Source organism: Mus caroli, chromosome 5, assembly GCF_900094665.2.
Source record: "Mus caroli chromosome 5, CAROLI_EIJ_v1.1, whole genome shotgun sequence".
Lineage (NCBI taxonomy): Eukaryota > Metazoa > Chordata > Mammalia > Rodentia > Muridae > Mus > Mus caroli.
Window position 1 is genome coordinate 141,951,906 of NC_034574.1, and position 23,303 is coordinate 141,975,208.

The 23,303-nt window shown below is 48.8% G+C and overlaps 1 protein-coding gene across 3 annotated transcripts in view; it reads right to left on the reverse strand.

The window, feature by feature from the left end:
- Slc7a1 (solute carrier family 7 member 1) overlaps nucleotides 1-21,595 on the reverse strand; it is a 70,141-nt gene extending 48,546 nt beyond the window's left edge. Inside the window, exon 1 of one of the 3 annotated variants that reach the window (XM_021162329.2) lies at nucleotides 21,474-21,595. The gene's annotated coding sequence lies outside the window, so the exon portion shown is untranslated. Of the gene's footprint in view, nucleotides 1-14,608; nucleotides 14,667-20,551; nucleotides 20,626-21,473 lie in introns of those variants that run through there. The other 2 variants (XM_029477849.1, XM_029477848.1) reach the window with 2 other exon arrangements.
- Nucleotides 21,596-23,303: the final 1,708 nt, after the last annotated feature.

A 23,303-nucleotide genomic window follows, 5' to 3' on the forward strand; every position in this document is an offset into this window, starting at 1 on the left:
TCAGAGGACAAAGCTGGAAGTCCACTAAAGGCTTTTCTACTGAAATAACAGAGGTAATGCCACTGTGCTGGCTGGTTTCGTGTGTCAACTTGACACAGCTGGAGTTATCACAGAGAAAGGAGCCTCCCTTGAGGAAATGCCTCCATGAGATCCAGCTGTGGGGCATTTTCTCTATTAGTGATCAAGCAGGGAGGGCCCCTTGTGGGTGGTGCCATCCCTGGGCTGGCAGTCCTGGGTTCTATAAGAGAGCAAGCTGAGCAAGCCAGGGGAGGCAAGCCAGTAAGTAACATCCCTCCATGGCCTCTGCATCAGCTCCTGCTTCCTGACCTCAGTCCTGACTTCCTTTGGTGATGAACAGCAATGTGGAAGTGTAAGCTGAATAAACCCTTTCCTCCCCAACTTGCTTCTTGGTCATGATGTTTATGCAGGAATAGAAACCCTGACTAAGACAGCCACTTTGTGCCCGCCTTCCACCCCCAACAGTGACATTCACCCTGGCAGTGCTTCCAGGATGCTCCATGCCCTTGACCATGGTCCATGACTTTGACCATGGTCCACACACATCCTGTGGTATCTGGAAGGTGCTGCTGAGCCTTTCCTGGAAAGACGTTACCAGGCAACAAGCTCTAAATCCCTCACTAATGTAAACACCCCACACTCTGCTCAGGCACCCATGTATTTTGGACCTGTCTTTCAAAACACTGTTCCTCTGAGTTTGAACACCAAGAGATCTTCCAGAGGAGAGGCGCTGGAGAGATGGCTCAGTGGTTAAGAGCACCAACTGCTCTTCCAGAGGTCCTGAGTTCAATTCTCAGCAACCACGTGGTGGCTCACAACCATCTGTAATGGGATTTTTTTTTTTTAAGCATAAGTCTAAGGTAACTATGCCCTGAATGTAGCATCATTATGTTCCAAGTGTAACTAAAAAGAAAACTCCCAAATCACTAAAGTTATTCTAGGTTCTAGGTGGTAGTAAGCATACTGGGCTTTACTTAACCAACTGTTGTCAAGGAGGGGTTGGGGGAGATATGAAAAATATAGTCACCACAAATTTAACTGGGCACCTAGTATTTTAACTTGATGTATGTTGTTGGCAGCCCTGGTCTCACTCCACCTTGCGAGGCCTAGACCCTGAGCCGGCGGTGGCAGCTGCCTCCTGCAAAGGCACGTTCCCCAGATCAAGAGAGTGACCAACAGCTTCCTCTTTTAACTGGTGGGGCTGGAGGGAGGCGCTACACACCTGGTAGAGGAGCCTAGCGAATCAGCCCAGGAAGGAATAGCCAATCACACAAATTACTTCAGAAACACAAAGGAGGGTAGGGGCAAAGCAAAGGAGGGTGGATCAGAAAAAGGAGCTAAGAAAGGTTGCCACCATGCATCGGCTGCGTGTTTAAAGGGATGAAAGTCATTGCCACAATGTGTCACTCCCGAGAGCTCACTTGATCTACGGAAATGGGGTGCACACCAACTGCTTGTGTTATCACAGTTATCCACAGAACCCCCGAGAAGGACGTATGGCCACCAGGGGCAGACATTTGCTAGCTAAGAGCGTCACCTTGGGGCACTGTATCGCTGATTTTTCCTCATCACTGACAAAAATCCCCTAATGGAAGCAATTTAAGGATGAATGGTTTTTTGGCACATGACTTGGGGGTGCAGTTCATCATAGTGGGGAAGCCATGGTGGCAAGAATGGAAGGTGAGGGTCAGAGTCCATAGCTGGGAGGCAAAGAGCATTTTAATTGTATTTTATGTGTTTGGCCTGAGTATGTCTGGGCACCCTGTGCATGCAATGCCTGTGGAGGCCAGCAGAGGGTGTTGGACCACTGGAACTGGAGTTACAGACCTTTATGAACTGCTGTGTAGGAGCTGGGAATTGAACCCAGGTCCTCTGCAAGAGCAAGCGACCAGTGCTTTTTTTTTTTTTTTTTTTTGGTGGTTTTTCAAGACAGGGTTTCTCTGTGTGTAGCAGCTCTGGCTGTCCTGGAACTCAAGTTTGAAGACCAGGCTGGCCTCGAACCCACGGATATCCACCTGCCTCTGCCTCCTGAGTGCAGGCACCACCAACAGTGTCCTTAATCTCAGAGCTACCTCGTCCTTTCTTTCCCAGTTATTCAGTCAGGACCCCAGGTCACAGGATGCTGCCACCCACATCTAGGGTGAGTCTTCCCTCAGCAGCTAAACCTTCCCAGAAATAAATGCCCTTCACGAGTACATGTCTCTTAGGTGATTCGAGGTCCAGTCAAGCTGGTGGTGACCAACAGTCACAGACTCTTCACCAACACCTGCTGCCGTAATGAACACAGGAATGGATGCTGGGCTCCTTAGGAGGGGAGGTCTGGAAACACGACACCTGACAAACTATAAGTTAACCCACCTCCAAGGACTCCTGGAAGAATTACGTTCTTGCTAAGGTTTATCTGCAGTACAAACCCCAAGCACCTATAAATAAAAAAACCAAACAAACAGAACTCCTGCTCACCATACCTGAGGAGTAAGATCCTCGGAGATAAAGGAAGAGCAAAGCAGGAGGCCAGCCCCATCCCCCTCATCCCCACCCCCACCCAAGCTGGTCATAGCTGCCTCCTCTTCCTCTTTACCTGAAGGGCACAGTGGTTTTTAAGTTGGGGCAGCAGGTGTGTCCAACCAAGTAAACATCAAAGGACACTTCAATTTTTCTTTGTATTTATGTTTTTATTCAGCCCACGCCAAGATCTCTTGATCTTCCGTTGGAAGGATTCCCAGCAACGCCTCACGGAGACAGTGATGTGCCGAAGGGGAAAGGAGGAAGGGGAGAAAGGGGGAGGGGGCTAGAGGAGGACGGAGTTTTAAGTGAGATAATGCTTTATACCGTGGTCAAGCCCCAGAGTATTCTCCATTTGTTTTGCTTTCCTTCTTCTCTGGAGACAACATCTCAGAGTACAGCCCTGACAACTCTCTATGTAGACCAGGCTAGCCTTGAACTCACAGAAATGGGGCTTCTCCAGAAGTTCTGGGATTAAAGGTGTGTTCCACCTCTCAATTTATATATAAATAGATAGATAGATAGATAGATAAGACATCTTTAGCTCGCCAGCATTGGAGAGGCAGAGAGGCAGACAGATCTCTGTGAGTTCAAAGCCAGTCTGATCTACACAGCAAGTTCCAAGACAGCCAGAGCTACACAATAGAGAGACCCCCTGTCTCAAAAAGACAAAAGAAAAGACACCTTTGCGTGTTTCTTTTTTTTTTTTTTAAAGATTTATTTATTTATTTTATGTATGTGAGCACACTGTAGCTGTACAGATGGTTGTGAGCCTTCAGGTGGTTGCTGGGAATTGAATTTTTAGGACCTCTCTGCTCACTCCGGGGTTGGCCCAGCTCGCTCTGGTCAACTCTGCTTGCGTAGTCCCTGATCGCTCCAGCCCAAAGATTCATCCATTATTATACTTAAGTACACTGTAGCTGTCTTTAGACACACCAGAAGAGGGCATCAGATCCCATTACAGATGGTTGTGAGCCACCATGTGGTTGCTGGATCTTGAACTCAGGACCTTTGAAAGAGCAGTCAGTGCTCTTACCTGCTGAGCCACCACACCAACCCCTGCATGTTTCCTTACTATGAACTGTGTAGTCTCCTAAAGAATTTAGAATATAGGAACAAACAGAGCTGAGGACGATGAAGCAAAGATTTGGCAAACACCAGCTGGCACAAAACTAACCAGCCACAATCTGCGTCCTATGTTCTCGGGTGTCTGTGACAGCTGTTTCGTGCTGGACAGGTGAGTCTCCATGCAGACTAATGAGTGAGGTTTTCATATGGTGGCCTGGAAAGCTGACATCCCAAATGCATCTCTATGCTCACAGTCAGGAGCTGCCCGCCACCTCTCTCCTCTCGGCCTATACCAACACGCCTACGCTGTGAGGCCGGAGACAGGGCCCCATGTCTATTAATAATTTTCACCAGCTATTAAAGCTTAGCTTACACTGTACTCGCATGAATGCACCTGGACTTGCAGGACACAGCTTTCTGCAGGTGAAGACGAGACATTTTCTAACAGCGGGGACCTAGTTAACGCAAGCAGCACGCTCTCCAAACTGGGGACTGTCACTTGTCCTCTGTCACTGCTTCTCAGGGCCGCAGATTCGCCCCTTGTCTCTGACACCAGGGTTGACACTGGGAGCAAATGTTCTGAAGGCCCGTTTGTTGCCCCTTTAAATAGATAGGCCTGTCTCTGCCCTAGCAGGGGAACCTAGGAGAGGGAAGAGCGCCTGGAAGGCTTTCAAAACAACCAAAGCACCATTCAAACTGAAATAGAGGCGCTGGAGAGATGGCGCAGCCATCAAGAGCACTGGTTGCCCTTCCAGAGGACTCGGGTTCAATTCCCAGCATCCACATGGTGGCTCACGGTCATCTGTAACTCCAGGTCCAGAGGATCTGATGCCTGCCTCTGACTTCTGAGGGCACCAAGCATGAACTTGTTATGTGTGTGCCCAAGAGCGCACATGCACACACACACACACTCATACAAAACACTTGCACATAAAATGAATTTTAAAAGTATTTTTTTAAAAAAAAGATACTTTTTAAAAGGGATGTGAGAAACAGGAGAGAGGAGGTCATGGCCTGTCTGTCCGTCCAGTTGCTAAACACACAGCAATGGGCTAAGAACTGGAAAGCAATCCCTGTAGTGGGTTGGCCTAATGCTACTTGTACTCTAATGTTAATTTGGGGTCCCCAAGACTGTTGCCCCAGAGACCAGAGAGTAACCCTGCCCCCAGTTAACCATGATTGGTGAATAAAGATGCCAAGAGCCATTAGCTGGGCAGAAGAGACATAGGTGGGGTTAAGGTTGGGCATGGAGGGTAGGCAGTCACCCAGCCATTGTGCTGCATAAGACGTATTTTAAAATATAAAGGCTGTGTGTCTCTCATTCAGGTATATAAATGGCCAAAGGCTGGTAGAAACCCCATGATGGGATTTTAAAATATTTTTTTTTACTACAAATCCTCTCTATACTTAGGACCCCAAAGATGGTGTGTGTACTGGCTATTTTTGTGTCAACTTGACACAGCTGGAGTTATCACAGAGAAAGGAGCTTCAGTTGAGGAAATGCCTCCATGAGATCCAACTGTAAGGCATTTTCTCAATTAGTGATCAAGGGGGAAAGGCCCCTTGTGGGTGGGACCATCCCTGGGCTGGCAGTCTTGGGTTCTATAAGAGAGTAGGCTGAGGAAGCCAGAGGAGGCAAGCCAGTAAAGAACATCCCTCCATGGCTTCTGCATCAGCTCCTGCTTTCTGACCTGCTTGAGTTCCAGTCCTGACTTCCTTTGGTGATGAACAGCAGTACGGAAGTGTAAGCCGAATAAACCCTTTCCTCCCCAACTTGCTTCTTGGTCATGATGTTTGTGCAGGAATAGGAACCCTGACTAAAACAGTGTGAGAGGTCAAGAAGCAAACCCCTGTGCTCTATCTACATCAAGGCCAAAGCTGGAACTCTGTCACTCTGATGCCAGAACCCCATGTCCCCTTACGTCCTCCTCTCCAGGTAGCTCCAAGTCAAAGGTGACCTCACACTTTCCCGTTGGCCGGTCACACCGCTGCTCTTTGAATCACCCTCGATTTAAGCATCAGCATGAAAGATTACAAGACTATCCAACCAGAGCACACGGACGGGTAACTATCTCTCTATATAAACATGAGCAAACAAACAAATAAACATGAATAAAAGTCTCCATAGGGGGTGTGACGTGTCTAGCTGCATGGCGTATGGACAGCCAAGTGGGCTGAAGGTTCCTTGGTCCTGCGGCTCAGGGGTCACCTTCCCTCCAGCGGACTTGGCTCTGGGCTGAGCCTCAGGCTTCTTGTCTGCAACTGCATCTGAGGGTCTGGCTGGAATCCAGGCCCTTCTGTACTTCCTCCCGTCAGGGTCAAGGCACCATTTCTACAGGCTTCCATCGTGGGAACCAAAGCATCTTTCTGGAGGAACCTACAGAACGGGGACACCAACTGTAGCCTAGGGATGTCCCCTAAGGCATGACTCTGCACCATCTTGATGAAGGTCACTCATGGAAGAAGGAAATACTCTAGAGTACGGATTTTCCCAGGAGGCATCTCTAAATCAGACAACAGCTGGGACCCGAGCATACCCAGTTCCTCCCTGCCGACACCCGCCATGCAGCCTGCGTGTGGGGAGCCAAGACCATCAGAAATACTACCCCAGGGAAATGAAGTCTACTCCAGCCAAGTGTCCTGCTTTGGGAGAGGCTCACAAAGCAACCTTTGTGAGCAGGCGGGTCTCATGACAGCCTTGTCCAAAGACTCCTGACAAACTCCAAAATACCTTGGTCCTTGCGGGCCAGAGATCTGCCAATCATCAGGGCCACTCCCACTTTCCTTCCCACACAATCAGTCATGCAAAGTCTTATTTTGCTTTTCTTTGCTTTTTTTTTTTTTTTTTAATTTATTTCAAAGCACGGTCCGGCCTGATAGGAACGCTGACTTCTGCAGCTCCTGGGGACTCCGTGGCTCGCTTCACTGGGGGCTGTGACTCTCTGAAACCCTGCTCACATCTCTGACCCTTGTTGCAGCCAGCCTTCCTGGGCATACACCCTGCCATCCCCACACAAAAGAAAAAGGCTTCTTTGGAGCCAGCAACCTAGAACTTTCGTCCTTCTGTACTGCCATCCTTATCGGATTTCTGTCCAGGGAGCAGATATTGAAGACATCTGAACATGGACTGCTCTAAAGCCTTATTTCTGCAAATCTGGCTCTCTGCCACACCCTGTCCTGCTGTGAACCCTGTGAACCAGGGACATGCTTCAAGGGCAAGGTGTGTCGAGGGGGGCAGAAGGGCACTGAAGAGCCCGCTGCTCAATCCAAGGGCCAAAGGATATATGCTATTTTGATACCCACACCACAGTGTAAACCGGGATGCCTGTCTTAACCAGATCACACCTGCTCGGGCAAATTGAAAAGGATCCTGAGGAAACACGGGAATGAGTGAGCGCTCGCTCGCTTGCACTCTGCTTCCAGGCTATGCACACTGCTCTCCAGTTAGCAGACCCAGTGTCCAGCAAAAGCGAGGTGAAGCAGGTGCAGAGGTGAATTGGGAACAATGTATGGGGCACAGGGAGTCAACAGTAGGCATCCCAGGCAGGTTCCCATCCTTTGTTCCCTGAGGCAGACAAGGGCTGGACAGTGAGCCTTCTTCCCTGCCCTTTCTAGCATCCTCTCCTTCTTAGTTCCAGATCCAGCCCACCTCTCTGCTCGTCCTGTCTTGCAGACAAGAACCTCCCCTCGGCTCTTCACGCTGCCCTTTGCTTAAGTCTGCTATGGCAAGCCTACAACTCAGGAGCACAGGAAATGGGAAGAACACAGTGGAGAGCTAACCCAAACACACCGCTCCCACAGAGACGGTTTTCCCAGATCTCTTCTAGAGCCTCTCAGCTGGCCTTGGCTACTGTTCATTGCCCAAATGCTATCCCCCTAAATCCAAACAGGGTGTGTTTGTACAGGCAAAAATATATATTAAAAAATCCTTTCATTTCCCTTTGATGGGAGCTGTATATATTTGTCATGTATGGTTAGCTAATAACCTTTTGAAAAATAACCCCAGGCTTCCTCCCCAGTGAGATAGCTGGGGACCTAGAATTCTCATGGCCTACCCCGACATTCCAATCTCCCCCCCAGAGACACCCCACACAACAGGACATGGCTGCCACCGGCCTGACACCAGGAAGTGCCTGGCCCTGCCGTGACTGGATAAGCATCCAATGGTGTTTGGTTGGGCATGGAATGCTGGGCCCATAGCTTCTCACTCAATCTTTCCACAACTGGGATAAAGAGATTGCTCTAACTGGCAGAACCACTTCTGGACTATATTAATTTGAGAAGCACAGATCTGGTGGACCACGTGGAGAAGGATGGTGGAGCGCATTTTGCCCCTTACAGTCATGCCTGCTGGTCATTTCTGAACTGAAACAGGCAGGGGATGGACGGTTTCTAGAGAGCCACCTCTGTCATTGTCCTCACCCCAGACACCCTGTCTCTCCCTACCACACAGGCTCATCACTGTTCTTGTCTGACACACGATTTCTCAGTCTCACCTAACTGCACAGTGCTCTTTGGTGGTTCCATAGTCAAACTGTCACCATTTTCTGATCAGAGCTGGAAATCCTCACAAAAGGAACGCTCATTGCGAGTCCTTCCAAATCCCAGAGCAGAGACACTGGCCCAGGGTCTGCACTGAGAGACAGCCAAGTCTTAGGTAGACACACACTGAGTCTACCTAACCTGCAGGGGAGGGTGGGATGAATCACCAGCAGGAATTGCTTCTGTGTGGGCAGCAAGGGGCCCTTCCTGGATCTTTGGGTTCGAAGGCCGGCCATTTCAAGGCATGTGAGAGCCCAGGATGCCCACACTTGAAACAGTCCCATCCCCGTAATACTGCTAACAGGCGGCACGCACCATCTGTCACGGAATCTTCTTATACCTCTCTCTGTCTTGCTTGATCTTCTGTTAACATGACACAAGCTAGAGTCTTCTGGGAAGAGGAGCCTCAACTGAGAGAATGACTGCATCCATTAGGCTGGCCTGTAGGGGGCGCTGCCTTGATTAATGAAAACTATAAAAGAACCCACCTCTACGTAGGCGATGATGTCACTCCTGGGCAAGTGGTCTTGGGATGTCAGACAAAGTAACTGAGCAAGCTGGTGAGTAGTGTTCCTTCACAGTCTGTTTCTACTCCTGCCTCCAGGTTCCTGCCTGAACTCCTGCCCTGCCTTCACTTCCAGGCGGACTATAATTAAGCTGATATAAACCCTTGCTCCCCCAAGTTGCTTTTTGGTCCTGGTCTTTATCAGAGCAGTAGAAACCATATAAAGACACCCCCCTGGTCACATATGAATACTTTCACCTGGCTGTGACCCATCAGGACACACCACCTCTTTTCATCCTCTGAAAGGGGTGAGTGTTCTTAGCACGGCTGTAGACTTGCTGGCATAATGCGTTGTCAGCCATAATGCCTCTGGAGGCAAATGAAGGCTTTGCATATTTCCAAGTGACCACATCACGTGAGATGACTATAAACAACCCCTAGGTCCTGGCAAGAGGGACCATAAACCAACCTGGTTTCTCTCAAAACAATCAATGATTGGACACCCCCACCACCACCACCAAAGCCCAAAGCCAACACACAGGACAAAATTTACAAACTACCCAGGGGGAACAGGGCAAGCTAAGTCTTGATAATCTGCCGCCCAACAAAACCACGGCCACCACCCAGGGCCATTCATCTCAGCTGCAGAGGTGACCACACGTCCCAGACTGGAGGTGCGGGGTGTGAATGACATCTGCTTTACCGATGATTGGTTTTTGGCTTTATAAATGACCATTTTCTATGTCTTTAAAGGAATCCTGGTGACAAGCATAGGAATTAATGAATTTGTGAGACACAGCCAGGTGTGGTGGCACACACCTTTAGTCCTGGCATTCAGAAGGCAGAGGCTGGTGGATCTCTGAGTTCGAGGCCAGCCTGATCTAAAAGAGTTAGCTCCAGGACAGCCCAGTCTACACAGAGAAACCCTGTCTTGAAAAATAAAATAAGGGAGGGGGAGGGAGAGGGGGAGGGAGAGGAGGAGGGAGAGAAGGAGGGAGAGGGAGAGGGGAGGGAAGGGGAAGGGGGAGGGGGAAGGAGGGAGAAAGGCATAAGACAGCCATTGTGGTACATAACTTTAATCCTAGCTCATAAGAGGCAGAGACAGGTGGACCTCTGTGAGTTCAAGGGCAGACTGATCTACAAAGTGAGTTCTAACCCACCCTGCTTTATTGTTTTCTTTTGTTTGTTTTAATCATGTGGTGCCAGAGGGATGGCTCTGTAGTTAAGAACACATACCATTCTTGCCCCCGAAGGACCAGGGTTCAGTTTCCAGCACCCAGGCCAGGCAGCTGCAGCTCACAACCACCTGCAGCCTGATGCCCTCTACTGGCTTCTGAGGGTAATGCACTCACATCCACGTACCCACCCACACAGGCACATTTAAAAGGATGAAATTAAACTTAAGAAAAAAAAAAAAGAAAAATCATATAATACCTTCCGTTTGACAGTACCCCATCCCTACTGTGATCCCCCCATTCCTTTTCTATGAGGAGGTAAAAGAAAACCATTTTAATGAGGGGATCCCATCTACTGGGGACACTGCACAGTGAGCAGCAAAACCCCTGGGGAGGCGCAGAGGGCCGTGATGTGGCTCTGGGAGCTGCCTTTCTCACATTCAGTTCCCCTCTGCCACATCCTGCACCAGCCAGACAGCTTTGAACTCGATAACAGGCAAACACAGCCAAGGTTTAGTCTGCCGCACCGGAGTCAAATCCTTCCTCTTGGCAGGGTTTCAACACCCCTGGGGAGGTAGTGGTGGGTGGGACCCATGTTTGAACACCCCTTCCCTCGCCACCCTTCCTGAGACCTTAAAACTCAAGCATACGAAAACTGAAAGGCGATCTAATCATTCAAGCATACTCCAGATATTCTAAGTGGCACCCTGGCTTAAGGCCCTCTGAGCAGGGGGCCTTGGCACTCGGTAGCCCATGCCAGCTCTGACAGTGCCGAGTCCACCACTCTAATCCCTCTCCAAGTTTGGTTCATCTTCCCCGTGCCTGTTCTTAATGAGAAAGCTGACATCCGCCTCTGCAGTGGAGAATTTCCTGGTGAAGAGGGAGCAAGCCTCGGCCCATCTCTTCCATTCAGTCTTCTGCAAACTTCTCTATGCATGATAACCCACCCCTAGGCTTTTATCAGCAAAGCAAGAACACATATATGCGGCATCTGGGAATGGGATTCCTGGAGATCAAAGTTTTAACTCTGTATACTCTCTCAACAACCGAGGACGGCTTGTCTTTATTGAGCCTCCCCCAGCCAGACCCTACACTTTGGATTTGTGACTTCAAAGGTAGAAACCAAGGCAGAGTTGTAGCTGGTCAGGCCACACAGATTTCCGGCAATGAGGAGGGCCGCTTGCCCCTCAGCTAAATGGGCCCTCCTTCAGTGACTAAGTTCTTGCATCTCCTATATATTTCTGTCGCCTCCTGCCCTTCAGGCCCTTAGCTATCATTTTGGTTACGCTGCCAGGAGCCCCACCTCTGCAGAAGTTCTGTCCCATCTGCACATCAGCTGAGAATAGATAACCACCCGGAATAGAAATGACTGCACAGCCCAGGCTAGGAGCCTCCAGTCAGTGAGGGTAAGGCAAGCAAGCCTCCAGTTCAGGGAAAAGGTCTCCTTTGAAGCCTTGACTCTGTACCAGTGAGCTTTTCACAACAGAGCTCCTGCAATCATCCAGGATCCAGCACCTTCTAGGGGGCTTGCTCCTCCAAGTATTAGTAAAAACTGGTTAGAAATGCAACCTTGCAGACCCACCCAGGACCTCCGGAATGGGATGATGTTCACAAGGTCCCCAGGGAAGGGTTTGTGTGTTCACACAGATGCCTGCACGGCTAAAGATACTCAGAACAGGACTTCCCAGATATAAAAGGTTCAAGCACTTTATGCAAAATTCTTAGTTCATGTTTGTAGACTTCTTCCCTTTTTATTGCTGGCCCCCGTTGGCACAGTGAGCCATCCAATTGCTCTGTATGACCCTGTTCGTATTCTTTTTAGATAGAGGAAAATCAGCAGAAATACTGAAGGAGTGAACCATGTGGTCTTGATGGTGGAAACGCTTCCGTGATGTTCCTTACACTTCTATAAAGTCTGTCTTGTCCCTGGGCACTCATGTTCACTAGCACACTGCTGTACCTGTAGGCATAGGCTCTTCCTGGGGACTTGAGCCAGCAAGGATGAAACTGTCCATGTGCTGTAGGCAAGGGTTCATGACATACCCACAGCAAAGTCACATAGACTCTGCTAGAAGGGACATACTAAAATGCTGGACCCTGGGTCTGTACTCCTCCAATGCGGCTGTGCAGAGGATCTGTCCACCACTGTTCAGTTCCCAGGGCTTCTCAGAATAAAATGCCACTTCCTCGTCATCTCTGGACACCTGGCTGGATAAAGGAGGCTCACAGAAGTCTGAAGACCCTCCCCGAACACTCTCACTAACTCAGAGGCTGCTCAGAGTAACTCTAGAAGTCTTCCCGGAAGACATTCACTACAGGACAGAAAGGGACAAATGTCGGAGCTTGGAAAGGGAATTGTATGGAGTGTTGCTCCCCCTAACACCGTCCCCTACATAAATCATCCGGAAAAGGCAAGGCACTACACTTTGCTGGCTAGAACAAACCCAAAAAAAGCCGTTAGCAATTAGGCATGAAGCCACTACAGACAAATTAGACACGGACTTTGTAAAATTCCGATTTCATCAAATTCTGCTGCCAATGAGGCATCCTTTCCTTCCAGCTCAACACAATTATTCAAAGGATCCACCAGGTCTCTTGCTTAGGACCTCTCAAGATGGCCCTTTAGGGGGAAAGTAAAAAAGAAGTGTCTGCTAGCAAAAGTTTATTCAACAAAACCAAACACGATGCTAAGACTTTGAGGTCATGGCTAGTGAGATGGCTCAGGGGATGAAGGTGCTTGCTGCCAAGCCTGCTGACCTGAGTTCGAGGCTCAGTACCCACATAGCAGGAGAGAACCAACTCCAGAAAGTTTTCTTCTGACCTCCACAGGAATGTTGTATGTGAGTGCCTTCCTACACACTAAATAAATGTTTTAAAAAAATGAGTGTGTATTTTAATATGAGGTAATAAATATATGGAAAAGTGTTCTAATTTATATATTATCCCATATGTGTGTGTGTGTATAGAGAGAGAGAGAGAACCATGTAAACACACACACAACAACAACAAAACAACAACAACAACAAATCCCTGACTTTCTTTTCAAGGCCCACAGTGTTGGCAATACTTAGAACTTCTACACACCGCCCTTAGGACACTGTAAATAAACTACATTGAATTCCTACCAAAACGACATTTCTTGAGAAACATGTTTCTGTTTTAAGCCTCCAATGAACAAGGACAGATAATTGTACATTGTTTCATTAAGCTGGGCTGTCCTGTCTATGTCTACTAGCCTGTGTGCCTTCTTAGAGACAACAGATTCCACCAGTTAGGATTATTTTAAGAATGGTGTATGCAGACAAGGTATTTATTTGCTAAGTAAGGTGCAAGGAAAACTTTAACCCTTTAAGCAAAACCCTAGAATTCAGGGCATGGCTGCCGCTGCTAATGTTAGTTAGCAGTTTGTTTGGTTTTTTTTTCCTGTATTCCGATTTCAAGCCATCAGACTCCACAACTTCAAATTTATCTTTCTGTGAGCAACTTTTCCCAGTTCCTCCCACAGTCCTTAACTCTGAAAGACAAGGTCTCTAACCTTTTAGATGGGCTCTTCCTCAAATCCCACTGAAGGAAATGAACCCAAGAACAACTCGAAGCACTGAAGTGAATAAATACACATCCATTTCTAGGAAACACACACCCATAGTGCGCCCCGTGGGTAGAGCTGAAGAAAAGTCCACAGACTTTATACCAATCTATGAGTCAGTGTGTCCCTGTGTGGACTTGGTCCCAAGTAAATTTAGTTCTTACTTCAATTTGTAGTCAAAGAAGCTTAAAGACTCTGTCCAGTGAATGGGTACTATCAGACCAGAGAAAAATTCTCTGAGACCAGCCTTCGAGAAGGTCACACCCACTGCAGACCTGCACCATCAGGCAAAGGGATAGAGTGGCTAACAGGATGAAGGGGATGGCACTGGGCGCCTTCCCTGACCAAGGGACATACACCTCAGAGCCAGCAGATGCTGCAGGTAGACAAAGGTCCCTCTCAGAAAACTATTCACTCGGAACGTGGCCAGAGGATCTTGCTAGAACCGGTGCTCAGAGGTGACAAATGGAGGGCAGGTCAAGTTCTCCACTGAGGTGGGGAGTTGCTAGGAGAACCCAGCTGCTGCTTGACCCTTTCTGACAACAATGAGCAAATCTAGCAAAAACTCAAACATCCTGTGACACTAACTGGGAAAGCTGAACCACCCACACCTGTGTGGTCTGCACCCAGGAACCAAACACAGGGTGTGTGTGCAGCGAAGAACAAAACAGACCCCATTCTGAGAGGCCAGGGCAGGATCACTGAGAAATTAAAATTAATTTATGGCTGCGCCCACCTGCCAGAGCATTACTGTTCACCTCAGAGACATGATTCCTTTAAACATATTTTACCAATTACATAAACATTCAGTAAGTATTTGTTGAACAGTATTTTAGGATCTATAAGCAGCAATCAGAACAGTGTTTATTTATATTGCTATTGAGAGCCTAGAGCCTCTCACATGCTAATGAGCACACGTCCTAACCACTGGGATCCACTCCCACCCAGATCCTAAAATCTAATTTTAGCATCTTTTTTCTTTTTCTGTGCAATATATCCAGATTTTTTTCACCTTTAATGTTAAACATTTCCCCTAATATCAAATATTCTTGGAAAACACCATTTCTAGTGGCTAAGTAATAGTCTAACTTGAAACTATTGTAATTTATCAGTAGACATTGTCAGGAACATGCTAGAGACACAGTCCAATATATTAGTAGACCTAGACCCAGGATCCTAAGGAAAAAGGGAAAATGGAGTCTTACCAACCTGAGAGATCCACAACGAGCCCTTCCACGGTGACAGTCACACACGCAGGATGGCGCCCAGGTCTAATTTGTGAATCTACCTTTATAAGCCCCACTCCCTCTTTGATCGAAGGGAACATTGTCCGCACAGAACAATACGTTTTTGGTTGCAATTTCCCTTCTTTTCAGGAAAGGAAATGTTTGCGCTTCAAAGGGCTTCTTTGAAGAGTGGCCCTCTGGTGCTGGCCCGGCCAGGTTAGAGTTACTGGGCTCAGCAGGGTACCCCGACTCTGGGCGGCTGCCCACTAGAGTCACTGTCAAGGCCAGCTCCTTCAAGGAGAGGGTCTGGGGCTGGAGAAGAACAAACAAACACATGGAAAAATACTAGAAGCTTTTGATCATGACCTTCAGAGGTCGATTCACACACAGCTGTGGGCTTACATCTGGGGAAACTGAGGTACAAATTTCAGACAATGGGGAAAAAAAAAAGCATTATTCCCGAATCCTCCTTCTAGGTCAGGACACCGGGATGCTCACCCAGCACGAATCAACAGTAAGACTCGCACTTCAGGATGGCCGAACGTTTTGAAACTGTTTGCCAACTGAGTCTGCGTAGCAGTCATCAGCCTTTGGAACTTCAGTTTAGAACTGTGTCTATTACTGCTTGGGGGATGGGGGTGGGGGACATCTAAAAGATGCAAGGGGGTCACTCAAAGGCAACCCTAAATGCCGTATGAAACAGCCAAGATATATAACCAGCAAAAGGCCAAGGCCATGGCCCCCAGCCAAGCGGCATGCGGCATCCTTAACTCTTGCTAGCTCTAGAAAGCAAGGGTTTCTTCAGTGCTGAAGAGAGAGGGCTGGCAACACCACAGGTCTCAGATACGTTCTAGACACTCATTAGACATCCCCTGCCCCGAGGATACATACGGATGACACATGCACCATCAAAGGTGGTGAAGGCTGCCCACACAGGTGGGCAGCCACCCAAGGGGTGGGCGAAGTCATAAAAGATAGCCTGAAGACTGGACCACACGTGACTTCTTCGTGTGAGGATGCTGGGAAACAGGTCTGGGTGGTCAGGTGAGCCAGGGCTAAAGAGCCTCTCAGAGGTCCCTTCTTGGTGTGACTGCCAAGCCTTTGCGTGGGAATTGCCACCTGGCTCACTTTACTGCAGAGGAACATTCGTACTTAGAGAAACATGTTTTAAAAGGGCCTAGAGGTAGTGCATTCAATAGGAGCTTTTACCTTGAGCTCTCCAGAAGGGTTTTAGACAGCTCTAGGGGATGCTGTGTAGAAAATCCAGAGCTGCATGTGGTCTCTAGGCTAGGTAATAACAGGTCTGCAGTAATGCCATCCTGATTTGGGTATTATACCGTTAGGCTGAGGTGTGACTCCTTAACAGAGTGCTGACATAGTCTGCCTGAGACCCTTAGCTCAACCCCAGAAAAAAAAAAAAAAAAAAAGTCAAAATCAAACAAACCTGAAACAAAGATAGCAAGCCAAGGGTGCAGAGGAGGCCATATTTGTTGTGGGAACTACATTTGAATAACAAGGAGTAAATGTACCTATGGGCACCTCAGAGGGCTGAGCAGGGATGGAGGAAAGAAGTCAAGGAAACCCAACCCACCAGAGGGCTGAAGCAAAGACAGCCTAGGCACTCCCGCAACTCTTACAACATTAAATTTCAAGTGTTCCTCAAAAAAACCTGAAAGAAACATGGAGAAATGTGGGGACCACATCTTTCTGACTCTCCTGACTAGTGGTTCTTCCCAGAAGCCCCAAGGGTACCCAGTTTCCCTGGCTCCATCCCTCCCAGGAAGGACGTGTATGCTGTGACCCTAAGAGTTGCTCGCTCGGAGGGTCAAGAAGGTTTCTGCAAGCCCTGGCCACCAGCTCCTGTTCCAGGCTTTCTGGGGGCATCAAAGGCCTCAAAGGAAGGGGACACTTCCCATGTCACCACATGATAGAAGGCAGTAAAGGAAGGCCAGGAGCAGGGGTGGGGTCAGGATCACAGTTGTCACTGGCCTCTGATCCCAGGAACCCCCTGCAGAGACACGATGTGGGACAGAGCACACATGTACCCCTGGGTCTGGGGCAGGTGTCCATACAGACACTGGTGACATGAAAGAATGCTCAGCTACTAACGTAGGAAGCGTATGGCCCAGTCTCTGCCACTCATGTCAACTCTAGGGCCCCCCAGCCCCTGCATAGCTGCCTCGGAAACCCCAGCTCCAGCTGTGCCAGGAAGACTGCAGTCCCAGGCTGGCAAGAAACTGGAGCAGGTCAAGGCAGGAAGTGTGCAGCTTGGTGGTGGGATGGCCCCCTGAACACTACTCCATGTACTTCAAAACAAAAGGTCCTGGGCTGGAGAGATGGCTCAGAGGTTAAGGACACTCACTGACTGCTCTTCCAGAGGTCCTGAGTTCAATTCCCAGCAACCACATGGTGGCTCACAACCATCTGCAATGGGATCTGGTGCCCTCTACTGATGTGCAGACATACATGCAGACAGAACATGGTTTGAGACCAGCCTGGTCTATAGCATGAGTTCCAGGACAGCCAGGGTTACACAGAGAAACCCTGTCTGGGGGGGGGGGGGGGGCAGTGGAGGTTGGGGTGTCCATGTTCTAGAAGGAGGATGCCTACACCTTGACCTGGTTTATTAGTCAGGGTTCTCTGGAGTCACAGAACTTATGGAATGTCTCCATATATTAAGGGAAGTTATTGGAATGACTTACAGTCTGTAGTCCAACTAACCCAACAATGGGCAGCTGTGAATAGAAAATCCAAGAATCTAGAAGTTGATCAGACTCACGAGGCTGGGTGTGTCGGCTGGGCTTCTGGATAAGCTGGGATCCTGAAGAAGTGGGTTCCAACAGACGTGCTGGCAAGTAAGCGCAAGCAGGCAAAGACTGAATCTTCCTTCTTCCACTGTCCTTACGAAGGCCTCCAGCAGCAGTTGTGGCCCAGATTAAAGGCGTGTACCGCTGTGTTTGAACGTAAGCTTGACTTGAAACTTGCTCTGAACCCAGGCTGGCCTTGAACTCAAGAGATCTGCCTGCCTCTGTCTCCTGATATTAAAAGTGAGCACCGCCTTTGCTTGGGTCTAAGCTTTTCATGACCACTATGCCTCAAAACCCACAAAGGATCAAAAGCGTGCGTTACTCCGTGTCAAGTTCCAGGTCAGAAGCTGTTGTCTTCCAGATGCAAGATCTAGATCACAGGTGTGCCCTCCATTTCTGGATTGTAGTTCATTCCAGATGTAGTCAAGTTGACAACCAGGAATAGCCATCACACCTGGGGTCTCGTGCTGCTGGCTCAAGGTCCAGAGAACCCTAAGGCCTTAGGATTCTACTTCAGAGGGTCCCTAACCCACAGGGCAACCTCAACACCAGACTAACACCTGGAGGAGAAAGTGACCCCAGCTTTGGGTTGGCCTGCACAAACCCCAGAACAGGTAGCTTCAATGGCCCCAAGAGAGCCCATCAGAACAAGCCTGTCCTTTGGTGGTGAAGGTATCCAAACATTTACTCGGAGAAATTCTCAGTGGTTAAGAACACTTAAGGAGGGCCTGATGATGGTTTCCAGTATCCACATGGGGGCTCACAGCTAACTGTAACTCCAGCTCCAAGGGATCAGACACCCTCTTCTGGTCGCTGGGGGGGCAATGAACATATATGGTGCACATACAGAGAAAGAGATATACATACATACATACACATATGTAAAAATTTTAAATAAACATGAAGCCAGGCATGGTGGTGCACACCTTGAATCTCAGTACCCGGGAGGCAGAGGCAGGTAAATCTCTGTGAATTCCAGGCAAGCCTGGCCTAGATAGTGAGTCCCAGCCAGGGAAGCTAAGAGCTAAACACTGAGACAGTGTCTCTAAATAAATGAAATTTTTTGAAAGGTTATTTGCAGTGACAGGCATGGTAGTGTGTACATATAACCCCAGCATTCTGGAGGCTGAGCCAGCAGGATCTCATGTTTGGTCTATACAGCAAGACTTTGAATGAATGAATGAATGAATGAGTGAGTGAGAATATACTAGCCATTTTATTTTGTGTCTGCCAAAATCTTTTTCTCCCGGGACTGGAAAGATGGCTCAGCATTTAAGAGAGACTATTGTTCCTCCAGAGGACCCAAGTTTATAAGCAGCACCCATAGCAGACGTCAACAACCGCTTGTAACCCAAGCTCCGAGGGATTCAACACTCTCTGGCTTCTAGGGGTACACATCCACATAAATAAAAGTAAACCTTTAGACTAGATATAAATGAATAGTGTGAATGTCCCTCTTCCACCCAACAGGCTTCTTGACCAGCCTACCCATTTCCCTCAGTACAGCATCTTGCTCTCTCCTCACACAGAAACTCTAGCCAATCTAACTGGATGGATTGTTAAAATGTATCCAGGCAGTGGGCCAGGGGACACAGTCCCTAGCATATGCTTAGCATGTTGGAGGCCCTGGTATTAATCCCAAGCACACACACGCATCTCAAATACCCACTCCCTATGTCCCCAGCCCCACCCAACCCCCAAGGGGCCAACTATGAAGAAAACACTAGGGCAGTGGTTCCCCAACCCTTTGGGGAGTGAACAACCCTTTCACAGGGGTCCCATATCAGATACCCTGCATATCAGATATTTACATTATGATTCATAACAGTGGCAAATTTACACTTGTGAAGTAGTAACAAAATCATTTTATGGTTGGCGGTCCCCACAGCAAGAGGAGCTATATTAAAGGGTCGCAGCACTAGAAAGGTTGAGAGCCACCGCTCAAAGGTCTTATCTATAGGTCCTGCCTGGAGTGATGACTAAGAGCCAGATGAAATACCAAGACATTTCAGGAGATGCCTGTAGGTAACACAGCACAGATATCCAGACAGCACCAGGTTACCGGATATTTCTTCCCCTAACCATGTCTTCCTTCTTCATACTCCCCCCCTAGGATTAGTAAATACCTCTAACTCTGGAGAAAGGCATAATTTCCTGAGCATAATGCGACCATGTATGTAGTTACTTATTTTTGCCGGGCGGGTCTAATGAAAAGAACGCAGGCTTAAACAGCAATAAATGCATTTAATTACATCCAAAAAAAAAAAAAAAAAAACCGTGACCTGGGGCCTGTGAAAAAATAACCCAGCCTGTCAGGTGCCCACTGTGCAAATCTGCAGCTGAGTGTGCGGGAGACCCTGGGTACGCTCTCCAGCTCTGCATGAACTGGGATCCGCGCACATGCCTGTAATCCCTGGGACGCAGTGGGAGGCCAAAGGATCAAGGTCATCTTTGGCAAAGTAGCAAGTTTGAGGCCATTCTGGCCAGCGTGAAGCAGGGGTTGTGGGTGGAGCACAGGGTGAGGTGGGGGTGGGAAGAAACTAATCTACCAAATATAATAATGGCCATGTGTCTTAGAAGAGAAATCCCGAAGGGAGCCAGCTTGTCTTCATACCTTTAAAAAATAATAATAATCTAAAACCTGTAATTATGGGCCAAGAAAGAGCCCCGGGGCTGTGAGATTCAGCCCTAGCCACTGGGGTATCTCTTATCTCTACTTAACTAGTTCCTTTTGTTTATTCACCCCCACCCTCCCTTATATACCCTCTAAATTTCACCCTTAAGTAAAACATGATCTCAAAACGCTAAACTTTTCAGAGCTGTTTCAATTCATGGGGTGACTCTCCCCCTCTAAATGTCTATTCTGACCCCGTGACTCACGCCCTTTTGTTTTAGTGGCAGAAGGGTGTGCTCGAGTCAAAATAATAATTTCCATTGAGACCAACTAAAAATACCAGGGGGGATGACTGTAACGAGGTTTCCTATTATCTCAACCACACACGAAGGGCAAGAAATGTTATAAAAATCCCAATTACCAGCTGACTCCATCACAGCTAAGACAGTCAACCAAAAGATAACGCAGAAGATAACGCTCGGGGTTCTAGTGAAAGTTTACTTACCTTTTGAAGAAATACACCTATGGTTGAAACCCTGTCCTCCTGCACGTGAGAGTATAACTGTGGGTGCTGGGAAATGTAGTTTTTTAGTTTGTTTTGTTTTCCTGACAGCACATGTCTGCCTATCCCAGCACATGTCTGGCTATCTTATCTTAACACATAAGTCCACACAGCAGTGGGCTGGAGCGAGCGACACTGGACTGCTCTGCGGACACCCTTGGCTGGTGACCTGATCGTGCCCAGGAAGTCTTCCACAAGACAGAGAGAAACACACGGAGCACAGGTTGTCTACGGAGCCGGAAGAACTTCCTCCCACTCCACACCATCTGGAAGAACAGTCTGTGCAGGCCGAATCGGGTCACAAGGAAAACCCACCCAAGAGGGAGTCCCTCCAAAGGGACCTCTGGAGACTATGAGGCGACCCGGAGGACGGGAATCTCAGGTCTCCGGTCATGCCGGTGAAACCTGACAGAGTCCATCCTGCGCGCGGCTCGGCTGACGACACTGCCCGGGACCGCGTGGCGGGGCGGGGTGCCGCGCACCGCGCCATGTAAGGGAAGGTCTCCCAGACAGCCGTGACTCCGGATGCCACCCGGGGCTGCCTGCGTAGACGAGTCCCCGCGCCCACGTGGAGCCTACACACGGCCACGCGTGGCGGGCGTCACTCGGGTCGCCCGTGTTCACTCCCTCCCGCTGTTGCATCATGCACCACGCCGCGCCTGCAAAGGACCAAGATGGACTCGGAGGAGGCGACCGGAGCACTGGTGCCCGCCCCACGCACCCATCCCCCGGAGATGGAGAGGATAAGAAGAACCCTCGCCCTGCCTGAGCCGCCACCCGAGGCCACACACACAGACACACACGCACACCGAGGTGACTCAGGCTTTCAGAGCTTCCTGGGCAATCACAAGGATCGCGTACTCACGGAGGAGGCTGCAAGATGTTGAGCTGTGTGGAGACCGCGGGTAGAAAGCCGCTCACACCTGCTAGCCGAGGGGATGGCGCACGCGGGCGGAATCCGAGCCGGTTTCATCAGCCGCGCGCCGCCCTCCGCGGGCCCCACGGCCACGGCCAGTGCTGCGCGTCAGCTTCCCGGGCACCAATGACAGCGCCGCGCGGCCGCGCCCCTGTGGGCGGGGACACCCGAGACCGGGCTTCCCCGCCGGTTTGGGCGCCTCCCGCGCGCGCCCTTGGTCCTCCGCAGCCGCAACTGAGCTTGAGTCAGAGCTGATGACACAGGCTGAGGGGTGCGAGCCCCCTCCTGGGGAACCACGGACAGCTGACAACCAGGTTTCTTGCTCCAAACTGGATGTAAGACACACTTTAAAGACTTTTTTTTTTTTTTTTTTTTTTGGACTTAGTTGTAAATCTTCTTTTGACATTGGACTACTTTACTTTACGGCTGAGCCCTAGCTAATGCCTTAGCCTCCGCCTTGGTCAGGAAGGGCCCCAGAACCTGCAAGCCTCCCTTTGATACAAGGTACTTCCTCCACATGGCCAACAGGACAGTTCAGGCAGTTCACACCCGAGGGACTCTCCCCAAGTTTAGGACCCAAATCTAGTCTTCAGGGTTCCTTCTGATGTCTGCTCCAAAATCAAGAACTACAATCTATAGGGCTGAGGGATGGCTCAACGGTTAACACTGACAACCCTTTCAGAGGACCCAGTTCTGATTCCCCACATGGGGGCTCATAACTAATTTGTAAGTCTTGAATGTGATGCACAGACATACACAGGTAAACCACAAATATGCATAAGATAAAAGTTTTTATAAAGAATTATATCGAAGCCGGGTAGTGGTGGCACACACCTTTAGTCCCAGCACTTGGGAGGCAGAGGCAGGTGGATTTCTGAGTTTGAGGCCAGCCTGGTCTACAGAGTGAGTTCCAGTACAGCCAGGGCTATACAGAGAAACCCTGTTTTTGATTTTTTTGTTTGTTTGTTTGTTTTGGTTTGGTTTGGTTTGGTTTTTTTTGAGTTGTTTTTTTTTTTTTTTTTCTTTTTTTTTTTTTTAAACAAGGAAGGAAGGAAGAAAGAAAGAAAGAAAGAGAAAAGAGAAGGTGGATGCTATGCGTGTTCTCAAGTGTGCCTTATCAGTAAAGGGATTCATTGACAGCCACAGCTGTTGATACTCCCGTAGAATTAAACTAACGATGTATTAATTTATATTGCCCAGCCAAAAAGTCTTAATGAATACGTAGAGGGAGGTGGATAGCATTAAAGCACTTCTAACACTTCTAAGATAACATTAAAGCACTTCTAACAGCGTTTGGGATAATAGCAAGGCATCCAACATGCTTTGTTTTCAAACAGCCAACAGAAGTAAGTGTCAATCATGCAGTGATGAACTGACTCCTGCCAATCTAGTAGGGAGTTCTCCTGAATCTTTACCAGGTGCCCCCTTCTCACAGAGAGGAACCTCCCATCTTTCTGTGCCCACCAGCTTTGCCTTCAGCACCAGATGAGTATCTGACTCCATATTCGATCGCTATTCACTGTGTGTCCTCCACAAATCGGCACACCACTGCTTATGACTGCTATTCACTGTGTGTCCTCCACAAATCGGCACACCACTGCTTATGAAAATTTACGTTCTCTTAAAAACTGCTTGCCCCGTCCTTGTCTGGGATTTTCGTGTGATACAGGTCCCACCAAACAAGCTGAAAATCAAAAACGGAGTCACGGGTAATAAAATCCCATGCCAATAAGCTGAAGCTAAACTGACCTTTCAAGAAATTAGGGATGGCCAGTTTAT